The following is a 14,602-nucleotide window of genomic DNA, read 5'->3' as shown; positions in this document are numbered from 1 at the left end:
TCTCCTACTTTTTTCAAGAATGATTGAAGTGGGGTCTCCCCGGTGGCGCAGCGGTTGAGTGCTGGGTTGCGAAGCTGCCCGCGGCCTCTGCGGCACCGGTTCAATCCCCGGCTGCTCCCTGGCCACCGGAGGAGGGTCCCACGTGGAGTGCAGACCTCTCCTACTGCCCACTGCTCCCCTCAGCAGTGTACTTCGGTCCTTCTGCCTGCTCTGCTCCCCGCTCTGGCTCTGGTGAATTCTCTCACCCTCCCGCACTTCTGACTGTACCCAGTGCATGTATAAAACAAAACAAACAAATAAATAAATAAAACATGCCTCTATAAAAAAAAAAAGAATGATTGAAGTGAAGATAAGAAAAATAACTTAAAATAATAAAATTGGTGTTAGGGGCCTCCCTGGTGGTGCAAAGGGTTAAGCGTCAGCACTATGAAGGAATCCCCAGCTACTGCACATGGAGCTAACACACATGGCACAACAGAACTCTCCTGTCTCTCCTGCTGCTGCCCTCAGCAATGGATTTCAGTACAGCTACCTGTTCTTCTCCCCACTCTGTTTCTGGTAAATCCTCTCACATCCCCCCGACCCTGTACCTCTGGCCTATACCCTTGTTCTTGTATGCATAAAAAAAAATCTTAAAAAAAATAAAAAATAAAATTGATGTTAGTTTAAAAAAGTTCATGCTTCTTAAAAATTTCTGCTATCTGGAATTAGAGACAGATAGAGATGAAAAACAAATTGAATTCTCTACGTAGGAAAAGAATTATTCTGTGTTCATAGAAAGACAAATAATTATGGAAATTAAGCAGAACAGAGAAAGAAAAAAATATTTGTTTACCAGGAAGAACAATATGGCAGCTCTAAGTTAAAAGTGGTTCTTCCCCTTATTCTTTGGATTCACTCCTTTTCCCTCCTTCCATCCTGCATCACCAGTTTCTCCCTGATGAGTGGCCAAACACACAAATATACTTTATAACTTAATTCCAAATGTTTCACATCCTCTGTTAAACACTATCTCATTTCTTTGCCCCAATTAAAAGCAAGTCTTACTGAAATGACTCCATGGTCAATGTTTTCGTTCCCTTATTTTTCAAGGCCTCTCCCGACTCCACTGAAACTCCTACTGTCAAGTTCATCCATGACCTCCTCATTGTGAATTCTACCGGTGAAAAGGAGTGAGGGATTTCAGTGGAATAATGACTACTTTGATGACATTGTTGACCAAAAGTCTAAGGTGTGTGACATCTGTCAAAAAGACACAATAGGGACCTCCTGGTGCCACAGCAGGTTGAGCGCAGAGCTGTGAAGCTGTCTGCAGCCTCTATAGTGCAGGTTCAATTCGCAGCTAGCCAGGGAGATACCCATGTGGCGTGGCAGACCTCTGCTGTCTCACCTGCTGCTCCCCTCTGCAGTGTTTTCGGTCTGCCTGCCTGTTCTGCTCCCCATTCTGTCTCTGGTAAATCCTCTCACCCCCCCACATTTCTGGCCTGTACCCCAGTTCTTGTATAAATAAATGAATCTTAAAAAAAGACACAGTGTTATTAGCTGTAATGGCCTATCCCTCAATAGAAACACCAATAAATAAATAAGATAATAGTATAAATAATAACAAACACTTCCCGAATCAACTTTGACAAAATTGTATAAAGTAGCCAAAGGTTGAAAGCAACCAAATCAAGAAAAAAGCAATTTAAAATTGAGAGGAGAGCTTTGCAGCATTTTATTTGCTTTCCCCTTCCCTGGCTTGGTTGCACACTGCTAAGACCATAGTCCTTGATTCCAGAAGGCTGCCATTATTCTGAAAGAATTATATTTGTCTGTTTTGACCTGTCTGGGTGCTGTCTGAAGAACTGATGGAAAGCACCTGCCTTATTTTAACTAAGTCAGCACTCTCAAGTGGAAAAGTAGCTATGCAGAGGGTATTCTTCATAACCATTGAGAGGCAAATGTGCTACCCATTGCCACTTGGCACAAAAGACTACAGTCAAGGTAAACATTGGAGAAGCTGAAAATCTGGAACAGAAGATTGAAAGAGATTCTTTGGAGAATCAAGGCACTGAAAAGTGTCTCCATATACCAGGAAAATTAGAACACCACATGCATACCCAGGAGTCAAGTTTATAAAAGCCTTGAGGAGACCCTATGATTTCATCTATATATAAAACCATAGTTATAAGACTTTGTTAATGGGCACACATGTATAAAGATGTAATTTTTGATAACAATGTAAAGGGAATGGAACTGTATAGTAGTAGAATATTGGCATACTATTGAAGTTAAGACAATCTTAATCCAAAATTGATTGCTATAAATTGAAGAGGTTAATAGTAATCACCAGTATAACAAGTAAGAACATACAAAGAAATATACAGAAAAAGAAATTAGAAAAGTTCCAAAAATAAAAAATCAATTATGTACAAAAGAAAGGAGTAATGATGGAATTGAGGGAAAAAAGATATAGAACATAGAAAACAAATAGAAAAATACAGGAAATAAGGCCTTCCATATTGGTGATTAAGTGTAAATTGATCTAGTTATCAATTAAAACACAGAGATTAACATAATGGATATGATTTAATTCTGTTGTCTTCAGAGACTCCTTTAAATTGAAAAGCACAAACGGTTTAGAAATAAAGGATGGAAAAAACTTCATGCAAATACTTAGTGAAGGAGAGTTGGGGTGACTATGTACTAATAACAGCTGAATAGACTAAGTAAAAAACTTTTACAAGAGGCAAAGCCAAACACACAGCGCTCAATGACATTTTGGTCAACAGTGGATCACCTATACAATGGTGGGTCCTTCATATAGCCTTGGTGTGTGGTAGACTACACCATGTAGCTTTGTATAATTACTCAGTGATGTTTACACAACACAGAAATTGCCTAGCATGCATTTCTCAGAACATATACCATATCGTTGAGAGACATGATTATTCGAAGTTAAAATAAGATAATCCAGCTAGAAGATGTAATCCTTATAAACATGTATGCACTAAAATACTGTCCCAAAATACATGAAGCGAACATTAGCTAAATTGAAGAGAGAAATAGACAATTCTACAAGAATAATTGGAGACTTCATTAAGTCACATATAATCAGAAGATAAATAAGGAAAGATAAATAAGGAAATAGGGGGCTTCAGCAACACTATAAACCAACCAGGTTAATAGACATACACAGAACACTCCACCCAGATTCAGTAGAATACACACACATTTTTTTTTTAATTGCACATGGATCATTTTTCAGAATATGTCACAAAACCAGTCTTAGCAATTTTTTTTTTCAATTCTCCAGGCTTTCACGCATTTATTCCTGTGAGGATATGTCTGTGGGGAGGAAGAGGTGTTTCTAATTTACAGATGCAAAGACTGAGGCACAGAAAAGTCACAAAAGTAAAATTTTCTAGCACTTGGCTCAATTTGCTGGTTGAATTAAGCACATCTTTGTAAATGCAATAGAAAATGACTGAAACTTCAGGCTATGCTACCCAGATCGCTGGTTTGATGCTACTTTCTGCAGTATATATATAGTTTATAACCTTGAATGTTCAATTACTTCTTCCTAAATATCACTCTTGCACTCACCCATTGAACTCAAAAATTCTTGTTCTAGCCTATGTTTTTAAGTTTGACAAGCGTGTTTCTTTCTTTTTTTGGAATTAATTTAATTTAATTTTAATTTTTAATTTTTTTTATAACAGGCACCATTCTGATCATTTCTTTTTTTTCTGTCTTTTCTTTTTTTTAAATTTAAATTTTATTTTTTATATTCCCCATACAATTACAACCCCCTTATTTTGACCCCAAGCCCTCCTTTCCCTGCCCCCCATCCCCCATAGAGTGTCTCTGGTTCATAGTTGTTTGTTGATTTTGATATTTTCTTTCTTATAGTTATTCTTTTTCCTGGTCCCTTATTTAAGTTTTCTAGATTCCTGCTATGAGTGAGACCATCCAGTGTTTTTCTTTTTCTTTCTGGCTTATTTCGCTGAGCATGATCCCTTCCAGCGCCATCCATGTTGCTGCAAATTGCATGTGTTTATCTTTTTTGATTGCTGAGTAATATCCCATGGTGTATATGTACCACATCTTCTTGATCCATTCATCTATTTTTGGGCATTTGGGTTGTTTCCAAAGCTTAGCTATTGTAAATAGTGCTGCTATAAACATAGGGGTGCGGGTGTTCTTTGGAATTGATGTTTCTGTGTCCTTTGGGTAAAAACCTAGGAATAGAATTGCTGGATCATATGGAAGCTCTATGTTTAGTAGGTCAAGAAATCTCCACACAGCTCTCCATAGTGATTGGACCAGTTTGCACTCCCACCAACAGTGCAGGAGAGTTCCTTTTTCTCCACAACCTTGCCAACATTTGTTGTTGCTAGTTTTTTTAATATGTGCCATTCTCACTGGTGTAAGATGGCACCTCATTGTCTTAACAATTTTTAGAAGTTTAAAATCATGCAAGGTATCTTCCTCAACCACAGTGGAATGATACTGTTAGGGGGAAAGGATGTCCTAAAGCTAATTCCATACAGGCTTTGTGGACTCCACCCCACTCCAGACCAAAGCCATCAAGACATTGGGAAAGACAAATCCCATCACCAGAATGCTATTTCTGAGAGTGCCATTTGGGATTCCAGATCGGGGGATAGGGTAGGATGCATTTAAGACTTTATCTCCCACTTTTCTCCCTGAGTTGTACATTTCCTCATTTCCCTTCCCTTGTAAATAAATATTTTATTAACCTTTTGTGTGTGCCTGCAGTGAAGTATTAAGTCCCTTTTAAGCGCGTGAGTGAGGACCCAGTCAGGCAACCCGTTTTATATCGGGGTTGCCCTGTAACAGTTTGGCGCCCAACGTGGTTTCCAAGTTACACCCATGGTTATCAGGGCTGCCCTGTAACAAACTAAAAGTGAAGAACAACAGAAATATTGAAAAATTCACAAGTAAGTGGAAATTAGAGAGCACACTGCTGAGAAATTAATAAATCAATCAAAAAATCACAAGAAAAATTGGAAAAGACTTTATGACAAGTGAGAAGGAAAACATAACATACCAAAATTTGTAGGATGGAACAAAAGCAATGCTGAGAGGGAAATTTATAGCTATAAATACTTACATTAAAAAAGAAGAAAAATCTCATTATAATCTAACTAAATACTGTAAGAAACTAGCAAAAGAAGAGCAGAATAATCCAAGACCTAGAAGGAAGGAAATATTAAAGATTAAAGCAGAAATAACCAAACAATATGAAAGTCAACCAAAAGTTTGTTCTTTGAAAAGATCAACAAAATTGACACATGTTTAGCTAGATTAATTAAGAAAATAGAGAGAAGACTCAAATTACTAAAATTAGAAATTAAAGTAGGGACATTACTACAAATCTCAAAGAAATAAAAAAGGATTATGAGATCACTTTGAGCAACTGTATGTAATTAAGCTTGGGTAGATGGTTCTTTTCGTAAAGCAAATGCCTGATTTAAGCCTTGATTACTGAGGCCGCCACCCCACCCCCACCACCTTGCCCCTGGCTCCTTTGTTTCACAGATCCTTGTTGACTTAGATAAATAGCCAAACCTCAGCATTGTTTGGCAAGACTATGCACTTTGGTTCTGCCAACATTTCCATTCTCTATTCTCACCTGTGCAACAAAATACCTCTATCTACTTCTTGCAAACATACTCAAAGAATCAGTGGCTATTTCTCCTTCTCTCTAACCTCACTGGTGAAATCTAGAACCTTGCTTTATGCACACACACACACACACACACAAAACATCATTGTTCATTTTTGTACAATGTTTGCTTTCTCCTCTCAGGTATAGTCGCTATAAAATTCCCACCACTGATTCTCCTGTGAACCATCACCATAGTCCCTTGTGCTCTTCCTCTCCAGTTTTGATCCCTCTCCCTCCCCCTCCCTGGCAGAATGTCTCTGATATATATAGTTGCCTGCTAATTTTGTTTTTTATTTATTTATTATTATTTTTTTCTTGGTCCCTTATTTGGTAGAACCTTGTTTCTAAAAGCCAGGTCTGTGAGTAGGCTTAGTCATCCAGGAGCTCATTGGAAATGCAGAATCCTAGTCTCCATTCCAGAGTCTGCATTTTAATATAATTTCATACTAATTTTACCATTAACAAATCTGACAAATTGTTAAAATGGGAAAACACAAGTTTCATTTTCTCCCAGGGCATGATTTCAGTGACACCTGTTGGAATTATTTTTCTACATGGTTTATCTTTTCAGCTAAATTTTCTGAAAGAAGCAAGGTGGTGTGTGACTCACTTGAATGAATGTACAATGCATCATGTTCTTTCATGCTCATTTTTGGTATAGGTTTTATTTGTTTACCTCTCTTGCCACAGTGGTTTTCTTTCCTCTCCACACAGACTGCTCGTTGCATGAGGTCTTTACACAAAGAGGCTCCTAGCATCAAATGCTTTTTCATCAGAGTCCTCCCTCCTTGACTCCTCACATCCTTTAACATTAAGCAAGATGCTACTTTTCCAGAAAATCCTTTCCTACTACCCAATTCAAAGCAGATCTCCTTATTTCTTTCTCCAGTGGCACCTGTCTGTTTCTTTTTAGCATCACCTTTGTCACTTGGCTTTCCAGTCAAGAATGGAAAGCACATATGTAAGTACATATGTGTACCAGCTAGCTTTGTGTAATAACATCCACGACAGTCATATAATGATGAGATTGCCTACTGACACACTTCCTAAAATGTACCCATTGTCAGACACATGCCTGTCCACACTCAAAAATACACATATACATACATACATACATATATATATATATATATATATATATATATATATATATATATATGACTATGTAACAGTGTACAAACTAACAAAATAGGGAAATGGTTATGAGCTCAGATCCTAGAGTGCCCTGATTTCTAACTCTGGTGATCACTGGTCTCCTCCCAGGCCTCAGAATCCCAGGGAACACATTCGTGTATGCTTCTTTTTCTCCACCATCCATGGTGCCACTGCTCCCTAACTGTGACACTGAGCAAGTTATTAAGGGTCTAAGTTTTGTTTCCTTTTCCTTGAAGTGGGACAGGAATAGTGTATTTCCATAGGGTCATTATGAGACATATCTATGGAAATGGGGAGACGCAAGGGAATTTTATCATGAGGACATTCTGAATATTTAATTCCAGAGATGGGTTCAGAGATGTGGGTCTCAGCTCCCCAGTTAGGGAAAGATCTCTGAATGTATGAATGAATTCTCTCTCTTTTTGCATCTGATTTGTGTTCCCAAGCTTCTATTCTTTTTCCACTTTTCTCTTTATCTTCACTTATTATTTTGTTGACTGCCAAGCCTCCAGCCTTGGGCATTCTTTTAGTCCTAAATTTCCAGCTGCTTTCAGGAAATGTCCTCACACATATCACACTGATGTCTTAAAGTTATTATGTCTAAAATTAAATCACTTTTATTTCCATTTCTGCTCCCTTTATAACAGGGTGGTCCCCAAAAAAGGGGGGAATTTCCAAGTTCCCTGCCCCACCCAAGGGATGGTGGAGCTGAGCAGGGAGAGAAGAAGCTGCAGAGGAGACTGAGGAAGGAAGGAAGCAGGATGGAGAGCCAGAAGGAGACCTGGAGGAGGCACATGGAGCCAAGAATCACGTGATGAAACTGTGCTTGCCTTTTGGTCATGGACTGGTTAATACAGATGTGGGTGAGAGATCCATGGGGAGGTGACAATGGTGGTTTATGTCTTGATTTTGATTTTTCTCTTTTTCCTCCAGACTTGTCTGGTTGTTTCTGATCCTTTTCTGTGGGTCCCCACTGGAGGATGCTTTCGACCTGTGACAGGCTTTGGGGCTTTGCTCTGGGCCAATCCTGCTTGGGTGGACTTTTACCCAAGAGGGGACAGGTAACTTTGGGTGCTTGATTTAGAAACTATATTCTTTGCCTTTTTTATATTGTTTCCTGAAAGGTTCAGAGTGGTAAAGAAAAGGAGAGCCAGGATAAATTTCTCAAAGGAAGGGAAAACTTATTGCGCCCTGGCAGACCTCACTAACCCAAGGTGGGCGTCCTTGAAGCCGCGCCTGTTGTGAGGGGCGATGTCCCTTTTACAGGGTGAGGAGAGGTTAGGCAGGAAAACTGGGTTGGCAGGGGGGAAACAGGTTTAGGTGGAACAAAGTTGTTTTGGGTGGAGCTGAGTTGTTTTCTCCTGTTTATGGCTTCAGTTTAGGTTTGATGGCATCAGTGGTCCTGGTGTCAGGGTCATCTTGTCTTTTTCTATGTGGGATTCCTCATTCCTGGCCCCTGAATTGACCTTTCATTACCTAATTGTATTAAAGTTCCTTCCCATTAAAGTCTCATATGTTTTGTGTTGATGTGGCAGATGGCAGAACCCATTTAGAGTAGGCAGGTGTGCGGGGTCTGGGGTGCCCCTCTCCCTGCCCTTTAACAGATTTGGCACCTAACGTGATTTAGGACAGAGCCATCCATGGTTAGTCAGCCTCATAGGGAAATTGGGCTTCTCTGTGGCACTGGCTACTATAAGCGCAAATGTGATTTTTGGTTTCTCTAGTGTGTTTGTGTCATATGTAGATTTGGTGTTGAAAAACCGGCTTGGGCTTTGTCAAGATTCTGTGTGTTTGTGTGTAATTTGTTTGTAGTGACTTGCTAAGAGATTTGATTTTGTGGAGATTGTTCTGTGCAGCAGTTTTACTCAAAAGATCAGGTAGTATGTTGGACCATGTGGCCAGACCAAAGATGGCGTCTGAGGCCACTTGGCAGGCTCTTGTAAAATTCAGTGGTTCTTGTTGCTAGGACTTTGGACCTTTTTTTCCCTTTCTTTTTGTGATCTCTGCTGTCTCATTAGCATTTCTAAAGGCAATAATGATTCTTCAGTGATATGTTGCTTTGTCTTCAATTACTTCCTGACCTCTGCCTAAGGGGTTTTACAAGCCAACTGTGGAGCTGTGGTATTTAAATTAGCAAATGTATGTCTTGGTGTTAAGGAAAGAGTAGCCTTAATCAGTAACTGGTAATTGCTGGTAGCCTTGATGGATTCTTGGAGAGAACTTGAATTTTTGCAAAGTCTACATCAGAAAAATTAAAAAGATTTTGTCTGAGTCTGAAAGGATTTGCTGCTGTGACTTTTGTCTACACAATTTGTTTTGGGCGTGTTTGCCATTTTGTTATAGGGCAGCCCCGATACCAAATGGGTTGCCTGACTGTGGGTCCTCATCCACGCACTTAAAAAGAGTTATCAATACTCTACTGCAGGCACACATGAAAGGTTAATAAAAGGTTTATTTACAAGGGAAGGGGAAATGAGGAAATGTACAACTCAGGGAGAAAAGTGGGAGAAAAAGTTTCAAATGCATCCTACCTGATCCGCCGATCTGGAATCCCAAATGGCAAGCCAGGAGCTGTGAAGCCAGGAGGAGAGTGAGGAAGCGAGAGACCCCAAGGCCCACATGTCTGGTTTTATACCAAACCTGGCTGCTTAACTCCACCCTCAGGTCCCAGCAACATTCCCTTTGGTGGGGATGGGATTTGTCTTTCCCAATGTCCTGATGGCTTTGGTTTGGAGTGGGGGTGGGGTCCACAAAGCCTGTATGGGATTAGCTCAGGACATCCTTTCCCCCTAACAATTTGAATTCTGGATTTAATTGCTGTTGTAAGACAAGATTCAAAGTTTCTGCTTCCTACTGAGGAAGGTCTGTTTTGGACAACACTCTTTATGGTGCATCTTGTAACTGTACCAGGTTTTCATACCTATGTTGTTGTCCCTCCCTAGTGTGGGGGAGGTGTAATCTGTACTTTGATGTTGAATCTGCACTTTCAGCTTCTGTCACAGAGTGGCTAACAAAAGTAAGGGGATGACTCCTTTTAATTGAAAGTTAATTGCTGATATTTTGATTTTGTTTTTTCAGGTTCTGTTTCAGGAAACCCAAGCATTGCCTGCTTGGTGGCTAACAAGAGATGACTACCTTTGCTTAAAAGTTAACTGTTGCTTTTGCTCTTTCAGCTGCTGTACAGGATGCCCCAGCACTGGCTTCCAATAAAGAGGCTTAAACACTGAAAATCCTAAAGTGATAAACAAGGTCATGTAACTCTTGTAATTAATAAAGCTTTTTCTTCTTATTTCCAAAGACTTAGGTTTGTAGGATGACAACTGGAAACTGATTTCTGCCAGCAACACTCCACATTTTTTTTGGAGTTTGAGATTTTTATCTGAGCCTATGGAGGAAAAACATAAGATATTCCATGTGTCATAACTAAAAAAATTGTCTGTCTGTATGTTGTATGTCTGTATGTCCTTGTGTCTAACTGTCTTGGCCTCTAGAGGTTAAAAAAATTGGTATACATGGTGCCCATAGACATTTTTAAAAAAAAGTCTCCAGTTATGACAAAAAACCCAAAGGTTATGGTTTGATTGTCAGCATTGTAGTATTGAACTAAGCCGGTGCTTTTGTAACAGGGTAGTCCCCAGGAAATAGGGAGCTTCCAGGTTCCCTGCTCCACCCAAAAGGAGGGTGGAGCTGAGCAGGGAGAGAAGCAGCTGCAGAGGAGACTGAAGAAGGAAGGAGGCAGGATGGAGAGCCAGAAGGAGACCTGGAGGAGGCACATGGAGCCGAGACATGTGAAGAAACTGCACTTGACTTTTGGTCGTGGACTGGGTGACCCAGATGTGGGTGAGAGACCTGTGGGAGGTGACAATGGCGGTTTTTGTCTTGATTTTGATTTTGCTTTTTTCCCTCCAGATTTGTCTGGTTGTTTCTGATCCTTTTCTGTGGGTCCCCACTGGAAGATGCTTTAGACTTGTGGCAGGCTTTGGGGCCTTGTTCTGGGCCAATCCTGCTTGGGTGGACTTTTCACCCATGAAGGGACAGGTAACTTTGGGTACTTGATTTAGAAACTATATTCTTTGCCTTTCCTATATTGTTTCCTAATTGTGTTTAAGTTCCTTCCCATTAAAGTCTCATGTTTTGTGTTGATGCGGCGGATGACAGAACCCATTTAGAGCAGGCAGGTGTGCGAGATCTGGGGTGCCCCTCTCCCTGCCCTGTATCACTTTCATAGAGATTGAATATTATTGTTGCTGTTGTTTTCTGATGTTTATGGAAAGCTTCCCAAAAATCTAAATTCAAGTAAAACATTTGGTAGCCTGTCATTTGGTTGATCTAAGGAAATTTTGTGGAACCTCAGTAGAGCTCCTGAGGCACTCCACAAAGTTTCTCCCTTTTCTCCTGGAAAAGGCATTAGATGAATTTGTCCTATTTGGTTTAACTGGTAAAGTAAAACTAGAAGGGAAGCATTGTCACTTGGGAAAATGGTAAATCTTTGGCATGTACAGAAATGTTAACATTGGTTTTCTAAAACGTGTATACAACCTCTCAGTACCTGACATTATGTAAACTCTCAGTGGTGATTGTTGCCTTGTAATATTGTATACTTAAATTGTTTGATATCTACAGAAATTGTTTCTGTAAAAAAAATAGGGGGTGTGGGCCTCCCCGGTGGTGCAGCAGTTGAGCGCTGGGTTGCGAAGCTGCCCGCGGCCTCTGCGGCCTCTGTGGCGCCGGTTCGATCCCTGGCTGCTCCCCGGCCACCGGAGGAGGGTCCCACATGGCACGCAGACCTCTCCTGCCGCCCGCTGCTCCCCTCAGCAGTGTACTTCGGTCCTTCTGCCTGCTCTGCTCCCCGCTCTGGCTCTGGTGAATTCTCTCACCCTCCCGCGCTTCTGACTGTACCCAGTGCATGTATAAAACAAAACAAGCAAACAAACAAACAAATAAATAAATAAATAAAAAGCATGCCTCTATAAAAAAAAAATAGGGGGTGAAGGCCTCAACAGATTCCTATTGATGGAACTTTTGATGGGTAAAAACAATTTTACTACAAAGCACTGAATAGACTGTTGGAGATACACTTGACTTTTCCTAAGTTTTGACATAATACTGGAAATGTTGTTGCATTTTGTTCTGATTCAACAGTTTTCTTGTTTTGACTGACCAGGACCTGCACCAATGTTAAATTATTTTTTTTTCTTTTTTCAGCAGAGTTAACTTGCGCTTGCGTTTTCTTTCCCCTTGATACCAACACAGCATGAAAATGGTGGTAGTAATTTTTACTATTCCTGTCAGTGTCTATTTTTGCATAACTATAGGGATTTTGTCTGCTTAAAACAAAAACAATTGGAGATGAGTTTCATTGTGTGGCTTTGAGTGGAGTTCTTTCAGGAAGTTGAAACAGAGCTGAACAAGAGGAGAACATGTTGCTTTGTTTGTAGGGTTCCAGAGACCTCCAAAGAAGATGAGGAAGTTGCCTCCATTGGCAGGACTGGACAACCCCAAAAATGAAAAAGCCCTTGATACCCTCAAGAAGAGGAAGCCCAGGTGGAGTCTGGCGAGACCAACTTTGTTCTTGAAGCCGAAGTGGATGTCAAGAGTTTGCTCTGATGCTATATGGAGTATTCCAACAAAGTGAGCTAAAATTGCTGTTTGGTTATTCTGCTCTGATTTTATGCAAAAATGGGTAATATGGTTTAAAAGGTAATATGCCTTTTGGTCGTGGACTGGTTGACACAGATGTGGGTGAGAGACCTGTGGGGAGGTGACAATGGCGGTTTTTGTCTTGATTTTGATTTTGCTCTTTTCCCTCCAGACTTGTCTGGTTGTTTCTGATCCTTTTCTGTGGGTCCCCACTGGAAGGTGCTTTAGACCTGTGGCAGGTTTTGGGGCCTTGATCTGGGCCAATCCTGCTTGGGTGGACTTTTACCCACAAGGGACCCGGTAACTTTGGGTGCTTGATTTAGAAACTATATACTTTGCCTTTCCTGTATTGTTTCCTAATTGTATTAAAGTTCCTTCCCATTACAGTCTCATATGTTTTGTGTTGATGCGGCGGATGGCAGAACCCATTTAGAGTAGGCAGGTTTGTGGGGTCTAGGGTGCCCCTCTACCTGCCCTGTAACACCTTCTTCCCCAACTTTGTCACTTTTTTTGGCGATTCTGTCTGAAATTTCAGTCACCCACAGACTTCATATCCCTTTTCTTTGAATTATTTCCCCTTGCCATTCATCACTACCCAATGTACAATTTCACTAATTTATCTTGCTTAGGGTTTATTCTCCCTCCTGAAGTCCTAAGGCAAACTTTTTTTTCCTGCTTTGTTCATGATATATTGTTAGAAACTAGAACAGTGTCATACACCCAGCAGGTGCCCAACGAATATTTATTGAATGACCTGCCGATTCTCCTTTCTTCTCATTCCCACTGACAGACAATCTAGTTTATTTTACATCTATGATGATTCCTGCTTCTCTCCTTTCTTATGTGCTACTACTACTGTCACATTGGTTCAATTGTCGCAGTTTCTCAAAACTATTGCAAGAGCTTGCCATCTGCTGGCTAATGAAATTATTTTTTTTAATTAAAAAATTTATTAAATTTATATATTTTTTACATCATTGTTCATTTTTAAACAATGTTTTCTTTCTCCCCCCACCACCCCCCCACCCTGGGCTAATGAAATTTGAGCAAGTTATTTAACTTCATTTAATTCCTCACTTAGAAATCAGGATAATAATAGTATAAATGCATAGAACTTGTGGATATAACTCATGAAACTTGTTTATATAATACATAGACATAACTTGACCCAGTGTCTGGGATAAAATAACCACTTAATGAATATTAACTATTTTTAGCTGCTCACCAGGACTGACTCTGGACTAGCTTCCCTGTCTCATGTCCTGCCCCACCTGCCCCACAATCCTATACTTAGGCCCCAATGGATCCCTTGTAATTTTCCAAACAAGACATGAACTTTCACATTTTCCACATAATGCACATCAGGCAGGACCAGCTCATATTGTTCTCTCCAGTATTCAAAGCACAGTGGATAAAATTAGCTCTGATTCACATCAATGGAAGTGGCGGGTGGAGAACTTATTTCACAGTCAGCAAAAGCTAAGAAATCTGTATCTAGTGTTTTGTTCGGAACCGTCAATTTTGACTCTACTGTACTATAAATTTTTAAATTAGCATAATGAAACTCAGGGAGAAACAACAACCTACCTGCAGTTACACAGCAAGAGAGGAATGATTTGAAGGAAGACTTATTTTCCTAAACTTTGTACTCCTCATACCACAACAGCCTGGGCATAAACCCCAAATAGTGTCATTTCCCAGGCCCCAGCATATAATTCCCTTAACTGAGGACACACTTGAAGTTACTGACTTGGAACCATGCCAAGGTAAACCATCTTCAACGTTAAGTAAAGGAGGCATCTTCTCAGGCACCACCATGAACCCCACACAGCACCTCGGCAGAGAGACAGATAGATACCTATATAAAATGTTTTAGGTTAAGGCAAGCTGCACTAAAGTCAGAGAGTCACTCGGTGACTACATGAGTCACTTTGACATTTACCTGGACCAAGGCAGAAGATCAGTGTGAAAAACTGGAACAGCCAGTTCATGCTCACAGCAGCGGAGATGTGCCAGACACTCCACTGCCTTGTCATCTATCACATAACTGAAAGCAATTCTTTCTGAGACTTCCTCTTCCTCTCAGAGGTCTAATAAAGATCATTTCCCACACCAGCAGCACCAACTTTC

This window comes from Talpa occidentalis, unplaced genomic scaffold (assembly GCF_014898055.3).
Source record: "Talpa occidentalis isolate TD23 unplaced genomic scaffold, MPIMG_talOcc4v2.1 talOcc4.12, whole genome shotgun sequence".
Taxonomy (NCBI): domain Eukaryota; kingdom Metazoa; phylum Chordata; class Mammalia; order Eulipotyphla; family Talpidae; genus Talpa; species Talpa occidentalis.
This window is presented reverse-complemented; position numbering follows the sequence as displayed.